The following is a 12,369-nucleotide window of genomic DNA, read 5'->3' as shown; positions in this document are numbered from 1 at the left end:
GCTGGGTCGTAGGGCAGGTCTATTTTTAACTCTTTGAGGAACCTCCACACAGTTTTCCAGAGTGACTGCACCAGTTCACATTCCCACCAACAGAGCAGGAGGGTTCCCCTTTCCCCACATCCTCTCCAACATTTGTGGTTTCCTGCCTTGTTAATTTTCCCCATTCTCACTGGTGTGAGGTGGTATCTCATTGTGGTTTTGATTTGTATTTCCCTGATGGCAAGTGATGCAGAGCATTTTCTCATGTGCTTGTTGGCCACGTCTATGTCTTCCTCTGTGAAATTTCTCTTCATGTCTTTTGCCCATTTCATGATTGGATTGTTTGTTTCTTTGGTGTTGAGTTTAATAAGTTCTTTATAGATCTTGGATACTAGCCCTTTATCTGATACGTCATTTGCAAATATCTTCTCCCATTCTGTAGGTTGTCTTTTAGTTTTGCCAAAGCATGTCTTGATAGTTTTCTTTGATCTTCTAGGTCCTTTATTTTGGCCCTGAATTATTAATGGCTATTCCATCCTTCATCCCAGTGTTTCTCTCTCTCCCTCTTTCTATCTCCTCTCCCTCCCCACCCTCCCTTTCTCTGTGTGTGTGTGTGTGTGTGTGTTGTGTAGATAGAATTTGTCACATTCTATTGCAATCTGTTATGACCTTCCTTGAGAAGAAAGACTACACCTTTTTTTCATTTTTGCATGCTTGGAATACAGTAAGTATTCAGAAATTAATTGTTAGTTGACTTGAATTACATTTACATGCATCTGCCAGGATCAAGATTCTCTAGAAGGGGGATCCCTGGGTGGCACAGCAGTTTAGCGCCTGCCTTTGGCACAGAGCATGATCCTGGAGACCCAGGATCGAGTCCCACGTCGGGCTCCCTGCATGGAGCCTGCTTCTCGCTCTTCCTGTCCCTGTCTCTCTCTCTCTGTATCTCTCATGAATAAATAAAAGTATTTTTTTTTTTTTAAAAGATGCTGTATTGACTAATGTCAAGATTCCTTCTAAGTCTCCTCATCTCACTCTCTATCAGATCACCCTGTTTACCCCTGGGAGTTTCAGCGAACCTCTCTGATTCTTGTCAAAGATGAAAATCTTAGATGGAAATATCTTTCCCTTCTGTGACTTTCTTAGAAATATAGCACAGTAATTTAAACACTTTTAAAATGAAACAACTTCCTCTAACATGCCTGACATGTCTACTATTATTATCACATTCAATATACACAAATAACATGACAGAGACCAGAGATGCTTTTTTTTTTTTAAAGATTTATTAATTTATTTAGGTAGGGAGGAGCAGAGAGTGAGGGAGAGAGAATCTTAAGCAGACTCTCCACTGAGCACAGAGCCTGACATGGGGCTCGATCTCATGACCCTGAGATTGTGACTTGAGCTGAAATCTAGAGTTGGACGCTCAACCAGCTGAGTCACCCAGGCACCTCAGAGATGCTTTTTTAACAACAGAATTCAATTAATCAAAGTGATCCTTTGCAGAGGTGGTTTTCCCCTCATCAGGGCATTTCCCCTTGTATTTTTTCAGAAGGTTATTATTTGATTGTGATGAGAACAAACTTTTGACCTCAGATGTGATCTGGACTCTGGAGCCTTCCATGTTTTTTTCTTTAGTGTATGTTAGTGTTGCAGAGTTAATCACGCTGGTACCTTGTCTGAGGCCCTCGCAGTCAATATATAAGGGAAACTGTGTCCACTTTCCAAGAACAGAGACATCTCATGTAGGGATTAAGAGTATGGGACAGATTAAGGAAGTTTATCCTTTTAAGCATGAAAACTTTTCTATTATTTTAAGGATCTTAGATGGAAATCTCTTTCAAATACATTACACGCTTACCCATCTTCCTTTTCTGTCTTTTCCCTGCTGATTTCTTTAGTTCTCAGTGTTACACAGAGCTTATCCTTTTTCCCGTGGCTCAGGGCAACATTGCGAGGGAGGCCCTGAGGCTCTTCATTTCTAGGTAGGCAGCTGAGATTGCCAGGCTTCCTCACCCTTCCCTCCTGCCCCCCATGTGGGGGGCAAATTTTATGATTGCAGAAATAACAGAAGTTTGTTGAAATTTTAAATAATATGGAGCTATATAAAGTAGGAAGACAACTTGGAGCGTATCCCTTCAGAATTTTTAAGTGCATAAAAATACATACTGTTTGCTAACTGCATGAGCTTGGTCAAGCTTATTAACTTTTTTGAGCCACTATTTCTTAGTCTATAATAATAGGGTTGGTGTGAGTGTCAATTGAGCCTGTAAAGAGGGTCTGGCATATAGTAGGTGTTCAGTAAACGTTCATTCTCTCCGTAAATGTTCATTCTCTCCTTTAACTTTCTCTTTGATAAACGGGTTTAAGAATTGCCTGGATTTAAATATTAGTTCTATGGGCTCTTCTTTCTGTGAATATTTATTGAGAAGTGACCATGTAGAGTAATGGCAACATGACTGATTACTTTCCACGTGCCAAGTCTATTTTAATCTTTACAACTCCTATGAGGCAACTACTCTTGTCTCCCCCATTGTACGGATGAAAGAACTGAAGCTTAGAGAAAGTAAGTAACTTGTCCAGGGTCAGGAAGCTAGAGCCAATGCTGGGTAGGACCAGGACTCATATGGAGGAAGTCTGACACCAGACCCTAGATGATTAATCACCACATTGTTTTGCCTCCCAACACACTGCAAGAATATAAGAAAGAAGTATGTCATGTATCCAATTGGGAAGATAAAACATGCAGATGCACATAGGTCATTAATTCTTAAATACAGTCCCCCTTGGGTTTATCCTGCCTCATGGCTTCAACTCAGCTCCACATGGCTGAGTCCCACTTCTCTATCTCTGACCTAGACCCTCTCCTGCTCCTGGGGGCTCCATTCTTACTTCAAATGATCCACCAAAGCCACCTCTACACTCCCATCTGTTAGTGGTTCCACTGCTTCTCCCCTCTTGGGCCTGGAGTCTTGGCATCACACTTCCCTTTCTTGGCCTCTATTCTCTTTTCTTGCCACACCGTTCTTTCTTTTTTTGAAAGGTCTCCTAATTCTGCTATTACTCTTCATTTAAAAAAAAAATTCATTTATTTGAGAGAGAATGAGAGAGAGAAAGCACAACTTGGAAAGGCAGAGGGAGAGAGGATCTCAAGCAGACTTCATGCTGAGTGTGGAACCCAGTGTGGGGCTGGATCTTACAACCTTGAGATCAGGGTCCGAGCTGAAACCAAGAGTCAGATGCTTAACCCACTGTGCCACCCAGGCAAAAAAAAAAAAAAAAAAAAAAGCACCCCAGGCTTCATTTCTAACCAGTTGTTTCAGTCAAGCCTTTATTACCTTGTTTCTGGATAATGACAAGAGCTCCACCTGATTTCTTCCACTGCCCCTTCTTTCAATCTACCCATGTAACACAACCATTAATTGTGCCACTCCATGTTGTCTGCAATATCACACACAAGAGGGACTCTGGTGCTCCTTTATTTTCAGACTCTCTTTCTGCTGCTTTTCACTTGAAGGGTCCATCCCAGAGTTTATCTTTCACCATCTCCTCTCCCACCACATGCTCACTCCTGCCCCCAACACTTTTTTTTTTTTAAAGATTTTATTTATTTATTCATGATAGTCACACAGAGAGAGAGAGAGAGAGAGGCAGAGACACAGGCAGAGGGAGAAGCAGGCTCCATGCAGGGAGCCCGACGTGGGATTCGATCCCGGGTCTCCAGGATCATGCGCCGGGCCAAAGGCAGGCACTAAACCACTGCGCCACCCAGGGATCCCTGCCCCCAACACTTTAATACTTAGGCAGCCACTTCTAATGTCCCCCCCACCCCACCCTACTCTTACTCCTCTGGAAGAAAATTCTATGTGTCCCCAGAAGCTGCCTTTTTAAGACTCAGCTCAAGGGGCACCTAGGTAGCTCAGACAGTTGAGTGTCTAGCTCTGGATTTCAGATCAGGTGGTGACCTCAGGGTGATGGGATCGAGCCCACATCAGGCTCCACACTCAGCATGCAGTCTCCTTGGCCTTCTTTCTCTCCTTCTGCCCCTCTCCCCACTTGTGCATGCTCTCTCTCTCTCTTTCAAGTAAATAAATAAATAAATAAATAAATAAATAAATAAATAAATAAATAAAATCTTTTAAAAAAAAGACTCCACTCCATGTTACTGACTCTGGCTCCTTAAAGAACTTGATGTTCTTCAATGCTTTTTTTTTTGTTTGTTTGTTTGTTTTTTGTTTTTTTAAAGATTTTATTTATTTATTCATGAGAGACACACAGAGAGAGACAGAGACATAGGCAGAGGGAGAAGCAGGCTCCATGCAGGGAGCCCGATGTGGGACTCGATCCTGGGACTCCAGGATCACACCCTGGGCCGAAGGCAGGCGCCAAACCGCTGAGCCACTCAGGGATCCCCAGTGCTTTGGATGACATTTGTTCTGTTTGCTCAGGTGGGCATCAGCTTTTTGAATGTTAGGGACCAGGTGTTCTTATTTCGCATCCCCCACAGCACCCAGCACTGGGCCATGTACACAGAATTTGCTCAGTAGATAGTTATTAATTGATGAATCAGTGAGGCAGACAATTATATAAATTAAAAGCATCCCATAGGGACTGCAGTAATTAGGAAAAACTTCATGAAAAATTAAGATTTGTGCTTTGGAGGATGAGCATTCTGATTTTGGGCAAGTTAGGAACAAAAATTTGATCCGTAGAAGGGTTTTTGCATTGCCTCGAGGTGCTAGAGGTGGTCTGGGGGACCTGGGGAGTCTTCACCCTTCTCATGTCTTATACAGCATCCACATGCTGCTGACTCTAAAATGTGTCTCTGTCTAATCCTATCCCCTCAACTGTAGGCTTGGATAGCCAGGGGCCTTGATAGACAGCTCTGAATAGACCTTTCAGATTTCTCGGATCCCCATCTGGATTCCTAACCATGACTGTTGTTCTCCTTTCCTCCTGTTCTCCCCAAAGTCTTCCCCATCTCAGTAAGTCTTCCCCATCTCAGTACTTACATCCTCCTAGTCAGTTGCTCAAGCCTCATACCCCAGAATCAACCTTGGCTCATCCCTCCTACTTGGCATTTAATTCAATGGAGTCCTGTTGAAGGTTATACCTTCAAAATCCACATAGGATCTGACTTCTTACCACTTCTACTAACACCTCTTATCTGGTCTCCCTGCTTTCCTGTTCACCCTCTCTACTGTTTACTTTCAGCACAGTAGGGTAAATCCTGGCAAAATGTAAGCCAGATCTTATCTGAAGACCCAGTCATGGCTTCCCATCTCTCTCAGAGAAAAACCAAAGCCCTTAAAATGGCCCACACAGTCTGGGGTCCACAGTGCCTCCTGGACTCCATTTCCCACAGCTGTCCCTTTGCTTACCCTCTTCCAAACACACAGCATGCCTTGCTACTGCTCCACCTTGCTCTGGTCTCAGGACTTGCTGTTTCCCCTGCCTGAGCCAGTCCTTCCTGATTCTCTCACTTCCTTCAAGTCTTTGCTCATATGTAGTAGGGTGACCTGTATGTCCCTCTTTGACCAGGACAGTCCCAGTTTGCACCTATTGTCCCAGTGTAATTGGGAATAGCTTCCCTTTGCACTTTTAAAGATTTCTACTTTGGAATAAAAGGTACAGTATAGGGAATATATTGAAATATCACTGTAACGGTGACAGGTGGTAGCTACACTTGTGATCACAGCATGACATATAGACTTGTCCACTCACTATGTTGTTCACCCAAAACTAATAATGTAACATTGTGTGTAAACCATACTCAAATTTAAAAAAGTTTCCCAATTTAGACGATAAATCATATATTCACTCTACTCAAATATCACTTTCTCAGTGAGGCCAACCCTGATCACCCCATTTAAATTGCACTGCCTAACAGTTGACATTCCCCACTCCCCCTCTTGTCCTATTTTTTCCGTTGTACTTATTACCATATAACCTGTTATATAATTTGCTTATTTGTTGAACTTAGCATTTGTCATCTATCTCCTTCACTAGAATGTACACTACACAAATGGAGGAGTTTTTGTCTATTTTGTTGACTGATAATATTTCTGTCCCCATTCTAGTGCATGGTAGGAGCTCAAAAAGTGCTTGCTTAAGGAAATGATACGTTTTGGAGGGCAAGTTGGGGAATTCCTTAGAGCCTCATACAGTTTATGAGGAAAATAGACTGAATTACATGATAGCAGACTGTCTTAGAAAATCTAGAATGTGTGCTTGCTGTACTGACCTGCTTACAAAGGATTTTGAGGTAACTTATTAAAATAAAGATCAAATTCCTATCTTGATGTGGTGTGAGGAGTATGATCAAGGGGCATGAATGTTGAAGCGAGAGAATGGGGTGGGAGAAAGGAAAGAGAAAATAATTGTACCAGGAGTCTCAGGGCCAGTGATGATTGTTACAACTGACATAAAACTTAACTCTGAACTTCCTAGTAGCTCATGCAAAAAGGAAGGGGCAGATTATATAGCTTCTACTCCCTACCTCATTGTCTGATTAAAATAAGAAACACATCAATTCAAAGAAGACATATATTTCTAAGTTTTACATTTTTTAAAAAATATTTTATTTTTTTATTTAAGAGAGAGGGAGAGACAGAGCATGAGCAGAGGGGCGCCATCCCAGGACCCTGGGATCATCACCTGTGTGGAAGGCAGACCCTTAACTGACTGAGCCACCCAGGTGGGCTACCCTATGTTTTACATTTCAAGAGGAAATTATCATGTTGATTTTTATAAGTAGGGTAACCACACATCCTGATGGGCCAGGACAGTTTATACATGTTATCCCAGGGAACTTGGTGGTAGTGCCCTCTTTCACACTCAAAAGTGTCTTGGTTTGGATGCCATATTAGAAGGACATACTCTTTGAAGGGACATCGATTAACAGCACAGAAGATGGCTTAAATGTCTGCCTTTACAGAGGGGATTAGACAGGGACCTCAAAGGTCCTTTGGAACCACCAACGCCTTGAGGATGTGTAGGGTTTCTTTGAGAATCAGGGCACTGTGAGCAGCACATAGTTCCATACTTGCTCAGAAACAACTAGAATTTGGGGAAGCTCCTACTGTCAAGAAATTCCTGCAGCTGTCTGGCTCTTAATACTTGCATGATGTTAGGGTCCTTGTTTACCAAAAGCTACAATGATAGGGAACCCCTTCTTGGCTCATTTGCTCATCTTGGCCTTTGCAAGTGACTGGTCAGGTCAGTTTGGATCTGTTTAGGGTGCTGTGGACGCTCTTATGCCTGTTGCTTCCTTAAACAGATTCATGGATCCCTTTCGTGGGGCTGAGTGCAGGTCCCCTCCCATCCACCAACAAGATTTCTTTTACGGGAGCAATAAAATCCAGACCACTCTGTGCTATATTCACAAACTATCTGCTGCTTTCATCAGTGTGATCCAGGTAAGTCCTTTTACCTCCCAAGCTTTCATTTCCTTGTGTGTAAGGAGGATATGACTGCTATTTGTATAGTCCCTTGCAGTGTCATTGCTATAATTCCCCTACAGAGTCACAGAGATAGTTTTTCATTAGTTGTAGCCTGAGCCCAGGCACAGGTATCCATCTTTCCTCAATGCTTGGCACTCTGGGCTGTCAGTACCAGGAGCTCCTCATAGCTCAACCAGCCAGGACCAGCCTGAGGCCCAGTTAGAAGGCAGAGGAAGTTTGCCTACAGCCTTGCTCCCTTCTTTCCGCTTGTCACTCTTTTTTTCTTAGCTCAGGGGTGGTCCTTCAACAATGACAAGATAAGTCAGAACTAGGGTCCTCATGCAGCTTTAAACCTCAAGAGTCCTCCTCGTCAATTTTGTCTCCCCAGCTGTTAGTTAGAGCTGATAATACATCCATTACAGAAATGTAATATATTACATGGCACTTACCATGTGGCACGTGTGGTACTAAGTATTTTGCCACATTTAATTCTCACAACAACCCCACGAGGCAGATATGCGAATGGTTCCCATTTGGAAGTGAAGCCTGAGCCTGAGGAAGATGAAAAGACTTGCCAAAGGCCACATAACTAAGATGAAGCAATGTGGCATTCCAACCCAGGTCTGTGTGCTCTAAAGTGCACATGCGCAAGCAATGCGAGCTGCTCCATTAGACACTGGGTCTATCTTCAAGATGGCTGCCATTAATGTGGTCCATTAAACATGGGCTGATAGGAGAGGAGACCATTAACCTGCCATTTCTTCTAACCTCACATGACCAGTGAGGTGATTTCAAGCCAGGTAGAAGGGGAGGGAAAGAAGCTGTACCGCTCAGAGGGCTCTAAGGCCACACCAACTTAAACCATGGCACTTGGGCCACGAGAGACAAGGAAGCAACCCCTTGGCCCCTCAGAGTGGGCCAGAGCTGAGCTGTGAAGAGGAGTCTAACACCCTGTTTTCTCACCTCTGCTCCCAGGTTACTTCCTGTTTGACAGCCACTGACGTGGATGCAAAAGGCATTGAGAGCCTGAGGCCTTGGCACCTCCACCAGCCCTGCAAAGGTCAGACGGTCTTATCTAGAACACAGCTGAGGAAGCAATTTTCCCAATCACTCTGGGCTAGGAGATGACTTGCTCCTTCTTCTCTCTTTTGTGTTTCTCCTCCACAAAACTCCAGTGCCCTGTGCCAGTGACATCTTTAAAGAAAGAGATAAAAGGGATGGGGCCTGCAGCAGAGGGGTCAGGGAGGAAGAAGGGCTATGCCTGGTCTGGTTTGCCTGGTCCCCCTCCCAACACACACAGAAGGCTCCTCCTTCACTTGGAAGCCTCCTAACCTGAAGTACAAATGAGACCCCCTGGGATCCCAAAATAGCTCCCCTCACAGCTGCACAGCATCCATTTATAGCACAGCCTCTCTGCAGCCCCAGGCTGCTCCTGAGGTGACACATCTGAGGTCAGCGCCTGTGAACACCAGACTCAATGTCGTCTGAGAACAGAACTGTTCATAAAGGACCTATTATGGTCTTGTCACTATTTTTCAGGACTCGTCCCAACCCTCAGAGACTTTAAAGGGCCAAATTTGTTTTGACCCAGAGCCAGGTCACTTTATGTCCAACAATAACCCAGAAGCTCGTCAGGTCCCTTCCTCTGTGTTCCACAGCAGCTGAGAGGGAATGTTCTTCTTGGTGGCAGCAGGACAAACAGTCCCAAATTTCTACTTGGGCCTTGGGCTGAGTAACTTGGACGCTCCCAGGGTAGATCAAACCATCAGGCTTTATGTATATAAGCCTAACTCATTTATAAGCAGTGAGAATTGAGGCCATTAATGCACTTTATCCACTTATGTTATTCATACCAATTCTGAATGTCAAATTATAGAACAAAGAAACACCCCCAACCTCAGTGAGGTGCATTGTACACTTCCTTCTCACACCTGATCTAAAACAAATGAACTTTGACCTGCTTTCTCACGCGTGGCTTATTTAGAGAGGGATTGAAATAGCTCATTGATAACCAAGTGTATTTTGCTTTTCCCCTCCCTATGCTAAGCAGAGCCTCGAGGTCAGGAGTGACCCTGGCTGGCCTCTTGCAGTTTAGTTAGCCCCCTTCTGCTCTCTGTGACAGCCACTGACACTTGTCTTCACAAAACAAACACTTTTTGTTAAAGCAAACTCAGGCCTCATCTGGAGCTTGCCCACATCAGTTTTCTGAAGGCAGGGTTCTTTGTAAAATCGCTGAGTGCGAGCAAGTCTCCACTGCTCCACCTCTCCAGAGTGGAGGCCTGGAGGGAGCGCACAAGTGGTGGGCCATGGACTGGACATGTCTGCTGTGTTGAGGCAATAGAGACCCTAGAGCAGGGTGGCCAAGAACCTAGGTCCCGAAGCCACCATGCTTGGGTTCCTGCCAAATGGCCATTAAATGCCAGGTGTGCGGCTCTCAAGCAAGCTACTCTGGTCCCTGACTGTCAATGCCTCTATCTGTAGAGGAGCTATGGTAACAGTTGTTGACATGAGGTATTCACATATAGCCCTTGATACATATCCATCCTTGGGATTAACCAACCATCTTTGACTTGGAAACAAATCATATCATACATGATCTTTGTTGTATCTTATTTCACAGCTAGTACTTTGAAAAAGTTAAACACCTGTTCCCAGTTCTCAGATCTGAACAAATAAATGGTGAGGGTGAAGTGGCCCTCTGAGACCCCTCTTATCCTTCCCTGAGTCTCCTTCTCTCGGAGCATTTTTTAGAGCCCTTTCCATTGTAATTTGTCTTTGATGGCATAAGGCATAGCCGGGGTGGATCAGAGGATGTTGGCTTAAAAAAGAAGATTAATGAAATCTTGTTTAGCACAAACTTAGATGTAGGGATAATAGAACTTTATATTCCTGTAAGTGAACTTAGAAAATTTGTTTCTTTGTTTGTTTTTAAAAAGGAAAATTTGTTTTGTACTTTGAGCTCTCACCCTGCTAAATAGCAGGATCATAATCTTAGGCAATTCAGTTCCTTTTGTTTCAAAGCAGGGAGGTGGCTGGAGGTAGTAAAATGGGCACCTCTGGGTCATCATTATGCAGTCTCTCTGGCATCTATTGTGATGTTTTTTGTTTTCTCTGGGTTTGGAGTGCTGGTTCTTGGGGGCTGCTTCTGAGAACTTCTCATTTGACTTCAAAGACTCTCCTAGTTTGGCTCTTTGTCGGGCTTTCATGACACACTGGAGAACTGGGGTAGCTGTTTAGGGTCCTGTATGTCTTCATGCCACACTTGAGCTCTCAGGAAATCACCTCGCTATCCTCCACTCATGGCATTCTGTGATCTGCAGGAACTGCAAAGAGGCATCTTGGACTTGCTTGTCTAAACACAACTCGTAGCTACAACAGGAAGGCTACTACCACATCTGCACATGGTTTGGCAGAGGAAATGGGGAAGCCTGGAATTTTCCTCATGAGCCGAGCACAGCCCTTCCCCGACCATTTGGCTGTAGGCACAGGGCACTTCCTTGGGGACCTGTTGGCATCTACACTCACTATTCCTTCTTCTTTTACTCTCTTTCTTCTCCAGCTCATGGCATCTTCCACCTAGGAATGAGAAAATTGTTTGATCATGTCTCTCCTCCACCTTTGAAATAGACTTATTTTTAGAGCAGTTTTAGATTCACAGCAAAATTGAGCAGAAAGTGCGGAGGTTTTCCATCTGCCCACTGCCCCTCCAAGACACTGCCTCCTTCACTATCAACACCCATCCTCTCCCCACAGAGGTGCATTTGTTTCAATCAGTGAACTTACACTGACACATCATTGTCAACCAAAGTCCATAGTTTACATTAGGGTTCAGTCTTGGTGGTAAATGTTTTATGCATTTGGATATTATCTCCTGTCCTTTTCAGTGGGCAAAGGTAGGGATAAAGATAAAATAGACCGTAATTAATTCATATTGATATGTCATTTCAAATTCAAGACTGTGATTTTTTTTTTATTCATAATAAGAAATATATACTTGGTCTTCATCCTCATTTCTGGCACGGAGCTTTTTCTAAAATCTTTGGAATTTCCTAAGTGAGGAGAGCAGGAAAGGTGTCTTTTGTTATGTTAATGAGATGACTCAGAAGCTGACACGTGAGAATGAAAGCTGGTTGCTAGGGGACCCAACCATGTGATTATAGGTTTGGAACTTTCAGCTTCACCCCCCTTGACCTGCTGAAAGACAAGGGGGCTGGAGATTGAGTTCAATCACCAATGATCAATGATTTAATCAATCATGCTTATGTAATGAAGCCTTCATAAAAAGCTAAAAGAAGAGGATTTGGAGAGCTCCTGGGTGCTCAGAGACCACAAAGTTCTGCACCCCTTCCCACATACCTTGCCCTATGCAAGCATTTCTTCCACTGGCTGTTCTTGAGCTATATCCTTTTATAATAAACCGGTGATCCGATGAGTGAACTAGTTTCCTGAATTCTGTGAGCCACTCTAGAAAATTAATTGAATCCAAGGAAGGAGTCTAGGAACTTCTGATTTATAGCTGGCCACTCAGAAGCACAAGTAACAACCTGAACTTGTGATTTGGCATCAGAAGAGAGGGCATTCTTGTGGGACTGAGCCCTTAACCTCCTGAATCCGATGCTTATCTCCAGGTAGATAGTGTCAGAGTTGAGTTGGATTTATAGACACTCGGCTGTAGGGTGTCCATGAAATGCTTATTGGTACATGGATTGAGACCCAACATATTAGGGCAGCCCGTGTGGCTCAGCAGTTTAGTGCTGCCTTCAGCCCAGGGCCTGATCCTGGAGACCCAGGATCATGTCCCATGTCGGGCTCCCTGCATAGAGCCTGCTTCTCCCTCTGCCTGTGTCTCTGCCTCTCTCCCTCTGTGTCTCTCATGAATAAATGAGTAAAATCTTAAAAAAAAAAAAAAAGTCCCGATATATTGGAACGGGGTGCCGAATATCAA

General features: G+C 43.9%; 1 long non-coding RNA gene across 1 annotated transcript; it reads right to left on the bottom strand.

Moving 5' to 3' along the window:
• Positions 1-6,632: 6,632 nt before the first annotated feature.
• On the bottom strand, positions 6,633-11,530 carry LOC111090814. Its single transcript, XR_005372948.1, has 3 exons — positions 11,419-11,530; positions 11,208-11,300; positions 6,633-11,000 (listed from the first exon to the last, which is right to left on the bottom strand). It is a non-coding gene; the product is annotated as an uncharacterized LOC111090814 (long non-coding RNA).
• Positions 11,531-12,369: the final 839 nt, after the last annotated feature.

This window comes from Canis lupus, chromosome 18, assembly GCF_011100685.1.
Source record: "Canis lupus familiaris isolate Mischka breed German Shepherd chromosome 18, alternate assembly UU_Cfam_GSD_1.0, whole genome shotgun sequence".
Lineage (NCBI taxonomy): Eukaryota > Metazoa > Chordata > Mammalia > Carnivora > Canidae > Canis > Canis lupus.
This window is presented reverse-complemented; position numbering and strand designations above follow the sequence as displayed.